General features: G+C 46.5%; 1 protein-coding gene and 1 long non-coding RNA gene across 3 annotated transcripts in view; one reads left to right on the forward strand and one right to left on the reverse strand.

The window, feature by feature from the left end:
• The window catches only part of LOC119375661 (uncharacterized), a 315,585-nt gene that overhangs the window by 89,732 nt on the left and 213,365 nt on the right, over window positions 1-12,488 (forward strand). The gene's annotated exons all lie outside the window — the stretch shown is intronic.
• On the reverse strand, window positions 6,279-9,315 carry LOC119375662 (uncharacterized). The gene is made up of 3 exons (XR_005180413.2): window positions 9,197-9,315; window positions 9,036-9,098; window positions 6,279-6,557 (listed from the first exon to the last, which is right to left on the reverse strand). It is a non-coding gene; the product is annotated as an uncharacterized LOC119375662 (long non-coding RNA).

Below are 12,488 nucleotides of genomic sequence, written 5' to 3' on the forward strand. Positions count from 1 at the left end.
TTAAGTAAATGTCTTTTATTTTATAAAAAAATGGCCGCGTATCTGCGTGCTTCGCTCCAAATGCCGTCGAAACACGATTGTCTTCTGCCGGCCATACTACATGAGTCCTCCTCCTCCTCTATGTTGAATCGCCGCATCTGGCGCAGCGTCGCATTTTCAGCACAGCACAATAAACACTAGCATTTTCAGCGCAGCCTAAGAAACACTAGGGTCTTTAGATTTACGTATTTATGTATTTTCTACTAAAGTAACACACCATCTAATACTTACGTATTGATGTTGCGCCTCAGGTATGCCTAATATTTGCTTTTCGATCGACAATGTTCACAAGCATGAAACCCGCTACCAGTGCAAGATGGCTGGACGTTGAGCATGTGGTTAAACTTTGGCTGGGTGTCTGAATCGGGTGGCAGACAGACAGACCAAAATATCTGCCTTTAAGTTCCCGAAGAAAGACTATCGTCTTTAATAATTGGCGATATGGCGTGCAAAGTCACGCCGAGGCGGCGACGCCCTTTAAAACAAATTACACATATTTTGAAGCCACAAATTCTACTCGATCGTTGCAAGCGACTACGGTTGATCTGCGGTTGCCACTCACATTTTCCCCCTCCATGGCAATGAAAACATAAATATAATGAAAGAGCTCGTGCGTCCGTTGAACATCCGCATATCCGCCCTAGACAGCCGCAGGACACCTGCTGGATTGCCAATTAGTATGCGCCTTACAGTCGTGTGGATGTCCGCTGTACGCCTATCGGCTATTTGCGGATGACCACTGGACGACCAACACGTCCAGAAGTGGATATCCACTGGACGCCCATCGGTGTTTAAATGCCCAATGGGTAGTTCGGCGCTTCCACCAATAGAGGCGCCACCAGTCCAAACCGTTTTCACGGAGAGGAGGAGCGTAGCCTCGAACCGGTGCATTTTCGCCGCTTTCTCTCTCTCCACCTCGGCCGACCGCTGCCGCTGGTGTGTGCGGATTCCCGAGTTTTGCACTGCGTGGTGCGTGAGAGGTCGGCGTGTTTCCATTTTTCGACGCGCTGAAGCAATTGTGCTGCCGCAGATCGAAATGATGGACGAGAACAGGTTACCCAGCTACCACTGCGCTGTGTTTGGCTGCGGCAAGAGCAACGGAAGCCTGAAAGACTGGCAGCCAAGGCATGCGAAGTGCACAATGCTTTTAAATGACTTCGCTTCTCTCAGGTCGTACGCCTTCTTCTCCCGCAAATAGTATATTATATGTGGTGTCTTCACTTATGGCCACATTTTCAAGTAATCAAACCAGCTTGTGATTGTGCTTGGGTGCTGGTAAACTTTATCATCTGCACCAAAGTTGCTCTCATAACGTCAACCTCTCTGATTTCTATGCTACAGCACATGATTTACAATGCCTGCGGCTAGAAAATGTTCCATCTTTGTGCGTGCAATTTCGAGGTTATCGAATTAGCACTTTCCAATCTACATCACAGAAAGGCCCGCATGACATGTGTGCTTTGGCGCAGGTACGGGTCTCGAACGTTTCGTCAGAGCATGTTCTTTCCCGACTTGACAATTTTGTGACGATAACTAAGGTAGCGTTATGACAACCGCACCTTTTTTTTTTCTTTTTCGCGCGACAACCTGGGTATCGTGAATAATCGGCCTACGTTCGTTAAAGCCAGGTCGTTACTTGGACACGTGCGCTTGTCGTAATACTTCTCAAATACTCGCCAGAACACAAACTGACAATAATGTTACCAAAAGCGGGCGCCCTTTCGGCGTATCGCTAGTGGCGGCGGCTCGCGCCGAAGCGAACTTACGCCATGTCATGCTTCCAGATGTGCAACAGGCTTATTTTCATTTTATCATCGTGTTGTTTCTACGCCAAATTTTGAGCTCACCCGTCGTACATCTGTTTCTTATCCTGTGCAACGATCAGAGGCCACAAGCTTTTAAAGGGGCCCTGCAACACTTTTCGAGCATGCTCAAAAAGCGCTGCCGATCGGTAGTCGAGGCTCCCGAGAACACGCGAGCCAAATATTATAGCGATGCGCACGGCCTGGAATTTACAATAAATTCTCAAAGTCAGCTGAAAATCGCTCCCTCTTCTCTCGACAAATGATGTATTAGTCGGCAAAATATGACGCGATTGTCGGCAGTTCCACCATTGGCTGATGTTATAATCACGATAACACCCTCATTATTACTTTCGTTGTTAATTTTGAGTTCAATAAGTAGATAATATGTATGTTTATATTCTGTTATCGCGTTAAAAACACCGAACAAACATTAATATTAGCACTTCCGGTCTCACCGACAGCTCGTCTGCTCGTTGCGTGGTTCCGTTTTCTTCGCCATGCGCAGTGCCGAAAACGTGAATATTTCTGTGCTTTTGACCATCGCCGGTTGCCGTTGAGAGTGGCAGCCGTTCGAGTGTTGCCTCGTCAGCTGGGAACTGCATCGTCGGCACGTTCTCACTACCGACCGAGGCAGCCGTGCAGCATGTCTCCGATAACAATGCTGGCGTCCGGTAATGGCGGCGCTTCGGGGTCGTCTGCCTGTGCCGTCTTACGAGGCGGTGTATCGGAGTATGGGCCGAAACCGATCTCAGCTGTCATTCGTTCCAAACGAGCGCGCAGGTTTGCTTCCATGGTTGGCAGAGCGATGAAAACACTACGGCGTTCGAGGTGCACACCCAACATTACCAAACCGACGCGCAGTTTTCAAGCACGCGCGATACACATCGGCTCCGCTCGACGAGAACGACGCAAGCCGACCGGAAGTGGCGGCACAGACCACGTGGTTGCGCCCAGACGTCAGAGAGAAAAAAATGAAGAAAATATTTCCGCCGGCGCTCTTGGGCGGAGCCTCGCTCGTCTGCGCTCCCTCCCTCGAGTCGCTGCCTGTCGCTGCCTAGCTCTCCGCGCGCTCGCGGCGTTGAGTTGAGGGAGAAAGCTGCGGAACGTGATCTCTATAATTTGGTAACACCACTTAAACTTGACGGATTCGAAAAATTTTTGCGGCATATGACTCGTGAAGAGTCATACGTCAATAATGAGACTATTCCAATATAACTAAGAAAGGTGTTGCAGGGCCCCTTTAACTACGACGGCGACACGAATGAACACAGGCATCGGTGTTTGTGCTCCTGTCGTTCCATGAACATTGTATTGCGACGTGCTAAGCGGAACCAAATGGTCTGTTGGGGATTAGAGTTACGTTTAACTTGCATAATCACGGCACAAAAACCCGAGAGTCTCTTAAACACTAGTGCGCGCACCTAGCGCGCAGCCGGACAATGGCCTACGTGTTCGCTCGTCTCCATTTACGTTTCTCCGATTACTTCGAGAGCTGTCCTAAATGTTAACGCTCTCTTATAGCACATATTCCAAGAACCACACCGAGGTCAGCTATAACAAAACATACAAAGCAATTGCCAGTTTACAGATGCTGCTTAAGAACTGCATTGGCATTCTACTCATCGTCGGCGCAGCTGCGGGAACGTCTCGTGGGCCGCCGCTGCTTGCTGTTTCAGCCCTTTCGAAGCTGACAACTAAGCGATTATTTACCAGCGCCTTTACACTCGCGAAGCGTTGCTCTCTTTTGACCGTGTACCGCGAAGAACAGCGATAGCTTGTGAACTGAGCGTATACGCTGCACACGCTAAAGCCCCTTGATTTTGAAAGTAGCGACACTCCCCTCCGCGCGCCCGTTTTCCTCCTCAATTCTCCTCGGATTTCTCCCCTCCCCTGGCCGCCGCGGTGCGCACGGCACGCTGAACCCTCCACATGGCTCGCCGCAGCCGCATTAGAATCGCTGCGAGCGCTTGTTTATTCGGCCCTCTGAAGCATTAAATGAGAATCTGTCGGTTAAAAACCGTTGTGACGAAAGTGGGCTTCCGGTAGGACATAATGACAAAAAGATACTTTTTAAGACGCTTCGATAAATACAAGCGTATGCGTTTCGAAAAAAAAAAAAATGAGTATGCCAACTGGCGGCAGAGCGGTTCACTTCTCCGACGCCGCTTCGGCTGTCCGTAACGCGGAGTTGTATTAAGCACATGTAATGTATGCAGCATAAAGTATAGTCCAGAATTTCGTTCCTAATTGTTGTCTTGATGAGCTCAAAGAAGGTAGCCAAGAAGAAATGTGGTGGTTTATTTGAATTGCTCGAAATGAGTGGGCCGGAAGCCTTTTTGTGCCAATGCCGCTGTCAGACACGTACGCACGAACATATATACACATGCGCGTACACACGCAGTACAGGCACGCACGCACGCGCATACACACACACATGTACATATACAGACACGCACGCACATACATACCCACGCACGTACACACGCGATACAGACACGCACGCACTACACACGAGCATACACGCGCGATACAGACACGAACGAACGCAAATACACACACACGCGTACACACGCGCTACAGACACGCACGCACATACACACACACACGCATATACAAGTGATAGACACGCACGCATATACATGGACACGCGATACAGACACGCACGCACGCCCGTACATATATGCACACGCGATACACGCACCCACATACATCCACACGTGGGTACAGTCGCGATAGACACGCACGCACATACACACGCGCACGCACGCCTAGCCGCACACATACACACACATACGCGCGCGCACGCACATACGCACGCGCCAATACAGACATGCACACACACATACGTGCGCCCACACACGCACAGGCGCAGCGCACGCAAACCATGGCGCACACATACACAAACCTACGCACACGCAGGCGCGCACATGCACTCGCACACACGCAAAAACACGTGCACACACGCACCTACACGCGCAAACGCACACATGCACACATACAAACACGCATGCACCCGCACACACACGCCTGGAGGGTTCATGGCGTGCGCGAGTAACTGAAAGCGCGCGAAGTTTCCTTGCGCGCGCTTTTCGTGACGTCAGGGTCACCTGACTGGGAGGTATCGCGCGTCGCAGCCACTCAGCGTTGCGGATGCGCCGGCTCCGCGAAACTAAAGTGTTCTAGAAAGGGGTAGTGGGCCGACTGGAGGCTGTGCACTGACGCACTTTATGTCTCACCTGGTAGATGGCGCCACCACCACCTGCAATGTAAGCGACGCGTTGCTGCCCTCAGCGCGAAGGCTAGTTTGCCAGCGCTTCAAGCACAAACTACTCTTGTGCAACCCCTGTACATAGCCATTTTCGTTGCTTTTTTTTTCTTTTGCGTGAGCATATTCTTGCTTTGGCCGTTGTTCTGGCGCATGAAGTATCGCTAAACATGAGCGCGTCATCAGCGGGCGCCGGATGCAATATATGCTGTAAACCGCCAGTTTTGTATTGCAGTAGCGAGCTCTCGCTTAAAAAAAAAAGATCTCGCAGTTTTATTGCGTTTAGATAATTAATTAATTTATGGGGTTTTACGTGCCAGAACCACTTTCTGATTATGAAGCACGCCGTAGTGGAGGACTGCGGAAATTTCGTCCACCTGGGGTTCTTTAACGTGCACTGACATCGATTGCCTTTAGATAAAAGAGACTAATATTTTCATGCTAGCGTTTGTACTCGGTAGTCTCTTTAGTGAGGTCATACTCTATCTAAATAAAACAATATTACTACAAACTTCCCAGTCAAAAAAATTCAAGTGGTCCAATTGGAAAAATACCAATTGCCACCAACTGGTTTTCGACCAATTGGAATTTCGCCACCCATTGGAACGTACCAATTACATCCAATTGGTAAACCAGTTCATATCCAATTGGTAAACCATTTGGGTAGAGCTAGTGGTAATTGGTTGACCAGTTGATATAGACTGGGGTCCAATTGGTCAACCACTTGAACACGCATGGTCATCCAATTGAAGCTAACTGGTGCCCAAATGGGTAGCCAGTTAAAGTGAACTGGTGTTCAACTGGTAATCCAGTTAATCGTAAATGGTCACCCATTTGAAACTAAGTGGTGTTTAATTGGTTAACCAATTGAAGCTAGCTGGTGCCCAAATGGGTAACCAGTTAAAGTGAACTGGTGTCCAACTGGTAATCCAGTTAATCGTATATGGTCGCCCAATTGAAACTAGGTGGTGTTTAATTGGTTAACCAATTGAATAGAAGTGGTCATCCAATTGAAGCTAGCTGGTGCACAAATGGGTAACCAGTTGAAGAGAACTGGTGTCTAACTGGTCAGCCAGTTGAAGGTAGGTGGTGTCAACTGGTTAACCAATTGAATTGATGTGATAATCCAATTGAAGCTAACTGGTGTCCAAATGGGTAACCAGTTAAAGTGAACTGGTGTTCAACAGGCAATCCAGTTAATAGTAAATGGTCACCCAATCGAAACTAGGTGGTGTTCAACACGAAGAGCCTTTATTACACAACAATTGTTCGGTGAAAACATCTCATACAGAGGGGGCTTATAGTACAGCTCTACAATGCCTGCTACCAAGGGTATTCGTTGTCAAACTGTTGCCCGCTCTGCTTCAGCTTCAGGAGACGAGCTCGCGGATATATCTCGTTGCTTAGGGTTCTTTCTTTGTTCCGCGTTGCGTCAGCAATCAGACATGCTGCGTGAAAGAAAAATATGACAAGACTGAGGAAAATGAGCTACATGGCTGTAGTACAGAGGTTAACACACTTTTCTAAAATGCTGTAACAGCACACTCCAGCGCGAGCAGTTTGAGATAGCCCACACTCGAGCATTCACCCTAAACAGTCATGCATGCAAACGTCGTCAGTGCAGCAGGGGCGTAGCCAAGGGGGGGGGGGGGGGGGGTTGGGGGGGTTATATAGGCACGCACACATACAAACGCACGCACGAACATACATAAAGTATGGTTGAACCCCCCCCCCCCCCGAAAAAAATTTCTGGCTACGCCCCTGCAGTGCAGTGTAAAGCGCGCCGTTCGAGTGCTTTAGACAAGTGTGTTCACCTCTGCACGAAGGATGAAAATGTTCAATAAGGTGATATGCTGGGCCAGTTGGTGCAACATATTGTAGATTATATGAACGGAAAACAGCACAAATAGAAGGAAAGAACTTGACAGGACAGACGCTCAACTTCCAACTGCAGTTTATTGGAAATTTTTCTCACAAGTGCAGCCACCTTACCACAAGAAAAACAAGGCCAACAGGAAAGTTACTTATCTGAACTGCCGCCCTTTAACTATTTAGAAAGCCCATTTCTTTATCATTCAGCGCTACGTAGGGAACACTGATGACGTGGTTGAGTTTGCTTTAATCGGAACATCTTCCGTGATCTCCGTGGTCAGTCTGTGTTTTGATTTGCTAAGAACATTAGTGCTCGTAAACTGCGGATTGCACCCGCAATCTCTCTCAAGAGACAGGTGCGTGCCACCTGCGAGAACCTTCCATGACCATGCATGTTCTCTGAGTCTGTACATCAGCCCGGCTGGCTGATGTACACTTTTCCGCAGCTCAATGAAACTCTGTACACGACCTCATCGGTACAGGGAACAAAGTGCATGGCACATGTTTTTGTGCAACCTTTCTGGTTCACATTTCCCTTCCCATGATCTTTTACCATGGAGCACAGCTTGGCCAGTTTGCAAAGGGCTGTGAGCACGACGTCAACCCCGTGCTTGCGACCAATCTTCTTCAAATTGTGCGACACAGAATGCACATACGGCATAACCACAATCTTTTCTGTTTTCCTTTTATCTTGGGTGTTGGTAGCATTTGTCCTCTTTAACTCCTTTAACAACGTGCTACCCACTGCAACTAGCAGACTGTCAGGGTAACCCGAGCTGAGCAGGCGACTCGCTTGAGGAAACTGTGCTTTATGTAATGGGGACAAGGCTTCTTCAACGACGAACTAAGGCAGGAAATAGCAATTGCTATTTTTTTTACAAGCTTACTGTGAGATGAACCATAAGATATACAGACCCTTCTTAGACTGTAGCGAAAATTCCCAGCAAACATGGTCAACTCAATTAAAAACCTCGGTAACATCTAAAAACTGCAAATCATCATTGGCTAGTTGTTCATGAGTGAATGATAATGAACTTTAATCGAGTTGACCATGTTTGCTAGGAATTTTCGCCACGGTCTAAGGAGGGTCTGTTACCTTATGATTCATCTCACAGTAAGCTCGTAAAAAATAGCAATAGCTATTTCCTGCCTTAGTTAATTGCTGAAGAAATCTTGTCTGCATAACATAGAGCATAGCTTCCGCAAGCAAGTCACCTGCTGAGCTTGGGTTACCCTCACAGTGTGCTAGTTGCAGTGGGTGGCATGTTGTTAAAGTTAAAGAGGACAAATGCTAACAACACCCAGGATAAAAGGAAAACAGAAAAGATTGTGGTCATGTTGTATGTGCATTCTGTGTCGCACAATTTGAAGAAGATTGGTCGCAAGCACGGGGTTGACGTCGTGCTCACAGCCCCCTGCAAACTGGCCAAGCTGTACTCCATGGTTAAAAATCATGGGAAGGGAAATGTGAACCAGAAAGGTTGCAGAAAAACACGTGCCATGCACTTTGTTCCCTGTACCGATGAGGTCATGTACGGAGTTTCGTTGAGCTGCGGAAAAGTGTACATCGCCCAGACGGGCCGATGTCTAAATGACAGACTCAGAGAACATGCATCGTCATGGAAGGTTCTCGCAGGTGGCACGCACCTCTCTCTGCACTGCAGAGATTGCGGGTGCAATCGGCAGTTTACGAGCACTAATGTTCTTAGCAAATCAAAACACAGACTGACCACCGAGATGACGGAAGCTGTACAGATTAAAGCAAACTCAACCCCGTGCATCAATGTTCCCTCGGTAGCGCTGAATGATAAAGAAATAGGCTTTCTAAATAGTTAAAGGGCGGCAGTTCGGATAAGTAACCTTCCTGTTGGCCTTGTCTCTCTTGTGATAAGGTGGCTGCACATGCGCGATTCTGTGCTCTTGTGAGAAAAATATCCAATAAACTGCAGTAGTAAGTTGAGCGTCTGTCCTGTCAAGTTCTTTCTTTCTATTCCTGCTGTTTTCCGCTCATACAATCTACAAGATGAAAATGTTAGCGATGTAACAAGACTTACCGAGTACAGTAGCTCCCACACGTTATGCTTGCTGCGCCCGTGCACCGTGTCCACTGCAGTTGGCTGCATTCGCGAGCCAACACTAGTTAGGGTAAAGAACGAAATGTGCGAAAGCTGCTAATAATGCAACAATTGCAGAAGTTCAAAAGTAAAATACTTACCTCGAATGTGGCTGAATCCACGGACCGTGCCAACATAAATATTTCAAAGACGCCGGATATAAAATACGCCGGTGACCTGTGACATGATGCGTCTGATGCGTCCACAAGAAAGCGCGCTCCGATCGCGATGACTATGCTGATGGCACTTGCCGCAACGCACGCACTTCTGAGAAAATTAAATTTTAAGAGTATCGCTTTTGTCAACAAACAGTACAAAATTTTGTAAGCATGCAAGAATTCTTTTTTTATTTTAGAGCTTATTTTCACCTTATCTTACCTCTTCAAGTGCAACTTTTTTGGAATGTTTGTTAGTACGAAACCAACGCTTGTCAGCCGTTTTCTGTCCGTTTTCTCGTGTCAGCGAAGTGCGGCGGCTGTTCGCAAACTTCGCATCGTTGTAAAGTGGGTAGGCTTGCAGGCGGTATTGAATTGGTTGACCAATTGAGTAGATGTGATCATCCAGTTGAAGCTAACGGGTTCCCGAATGGCCATCCAATATATATATATATATATATATATATATATATATATATATATATATATATATATATATATATATATATATATATATATATAAGAGCCTGACCTACCTTTTTTTAGGGTTGTCATGTTAGTTACAAACATATTGCAACTAAATATTTCAAACAATGGGTCTGCTACGATTGTATAGTGTTTTCCAATTCGAATGTGCACATCCAATTGGACCAACAAGCATTCCAATTGGGAGGCCAATTGGAACGCACTGTTCCAATGGTTTTCCAATTGGAATTTGTGACACCAATTGGACTAAGAAGCATTCCACTTGGGAGACCAATTGGCAAACGGTGGACCAATTGGAATGACCACTTGAAACTGTGAGGTCCAATTGGTCCTCCCTGTTGAAGTGCAGCATTCCAGTTGGTGTCCAATTCATTCCATTTGGGACCAATTGCTGGGAACTGGTATGACCAGTTGGACCCATTCACTTTTTTTGACTGGGTTAAGCACCTTACGCTCTCTCAGTTGATATATTCTCCTGAAAAGTGCAAGAAAATGTGTGGGAGTGCACAGCAGGAAAGACCTATCCTAATCATGCCCAAGAAATAAAAGACCGAAAGTAAGGGTAGACCATGCAATCAGATTTTGCTTCTTGAAGACCCCTCACATGCTGGAAATTATATTTGTGTAAGAAATTGCATGCAAACACCGCTATCAGTTGAGTGCAAAATTCAGTTAGCAATTCTGCTGACACTATATAACATGCCTAAAAGGTTCATATGCACTCTTTTCTACAGAACTATTTGTCCGCACTCCTGTATTTAGAAAAATGAATTTGTAATGAAGGTGTGGAAAAATGTAGACAACAATCGTTCGCGGAAATAAGTGAAAAGTTTATTTGGTGGGGCAGCGCAATGACCTTATATACTCCACAAAAGCCATGCGTATCAATCACTTTCATTTTTTTTTTCAAAGTGAAAACAGATGGAAAAAAGCTGAAATAGCTTGAAGAGGGCCTTGCCCCATTTTGTACATATCAGCGTGTGCGGCAAAAAGCATGTCTCCTAAAACAGCCCAATAGATGCTAGAAAAATACTCACAAAGAGACGCTAAATATTTTCAATAGCATACTTAGCATAGCATAAATTTAAAAAGTTCACAAAAGCACATGAATACTCAACACATATTGTTCACACAATAAGTGAAGACACTGAATCAGAAGAAATACTAAAAAAATGACAAATAATAGACACATTTCCATTCAAACACATGCATTTTTATACAGATCTACTGACGTTCTGGTAGATCATATTAATCGCACTGTTGATGGTACGCCAAGGACCAAAGCCAGCATTCACAATTGAAATAAGGGTTTATTGCTATAGTATGCATGGCGAGTGGCAATTAACATACTATCTTGCTTGTTTTTCAAATCTGGCATTTTCTTGTATTTGGGTCAGTGAAACAGAAAAAGAATATTCAGAGAAGATTCATACTTCAAGTTTAACCTACACTTGTAAAATCTAAATGCAGGAACAATAATAAAATTTAAAACATCTTCTAAGCAAGGAAAAAAATTTAAGTGCAGCGGCTTATCTTGAAGTGCTTTGCTTTTTGGCGTTTGCCTGCTCTGTCTGTGTTTAGCCCCTTAATGCAAAAATGAAGTCGCGTAACAACATAGAATTGGATTATTTTTTGAGAGAGCATTGAGGCATGGCTTCGGCACCCAACCTCTTGCCAAAGCCTTGCTTTCACAATGATCAGCACATCTAAAATGCTGTCTGCATGGAGTTCTTCACATGAAAGCAGCCCGTGAAGAAGCCTTGCTACCAATCTACATTATTCACAACTACAGGAACTGAAAAATGAAACGTATTGACGAAGCAATGCTCGGCCGAAAACCTGCAGCGACGACGAAACACAGCAGCAGCCCTACAGCAGCGGGGCGAAGGCTCCCATTGCTGACGATGGTAGCGCCGCCACGCGGGCACTCAGGAAAACGAAAACTCGTTTACATTTTTTGCGCCGCGGCAACGTACCCTCTCCCCGGAGAGTGGGCTCACTACCCAATATTCTAGAACACTATAGCGAAACAGAGGGTGAAGAAAGAGGAGGTTGACTGCGCGGCGAGGGTGAGGCGGTGTGGATAAAGGAGCGCCGCTACTTTCCAACAACTAGGGGTTTTAGCACACGCCGCCGCGGAACTATAGCGGAACCCCACACACCGGAAGGGCGAAACATCGCAGACGCTAGACGGCGCTGCAGCGGTGGCGAGCTTTAAAAATGGCAGCCTCCTTGTGAAGTGTACAGCTTCGTTGTAAAAAGCGTGGTCATCCGGGCACTCAGCAAAAAGTTATTAAAATGTGGTGTGTAGCCGCTTACCCTTTGTACAGGACCACTTTACGTACGCTAGTTACGTTTCAAAACAAATAACAAAAGGTATTGCTTCCGAGTTCTCCTTAGTGTTTGTTCGCGCTCACTGATAGTTGTAACTTTACATAGAGACGCAGCGCGGCGCTGTCGCCGCCCCGTAAACTTCAGCTCGGATTCCCCATAGTCAGTTACAACGTAAGAATAAGTGTAAGCTCCCCCCACTGCCGTCGCTGTCCCACCCATAAACAATTTGCATATATACCCTGTCCAATCGCATTCACTCATTTTCGTGACGTCAAGCATATTCGGCGCAATTCACGTAGGTGACATTCCCATATGTACACATGTAGAGCCGCACGTTTTTACTGCCGCCCCCTAAAATGTTGCCAAATTGACGCAAAGTAACCAAACCTGGCAACTATGGCCTGCGTGATCGAGTCAG

This window comes from Rhipicephalus sanguineus, chromosome 11, assembly GCF_013339695.2.
Source record: "Rhipicephalus sanguineus isolate Rsan-2018 chromosome 11, BIME_Rsan_1.4, whole genome shotgun sequence".
Classification (NCBI taxonomy): Eukaryota; Metazoa; Arthropoda; class Arachnida; order Ixodida; family Ixodidae; genus Rhipicephalus; species Rhipicephalus sanguineus.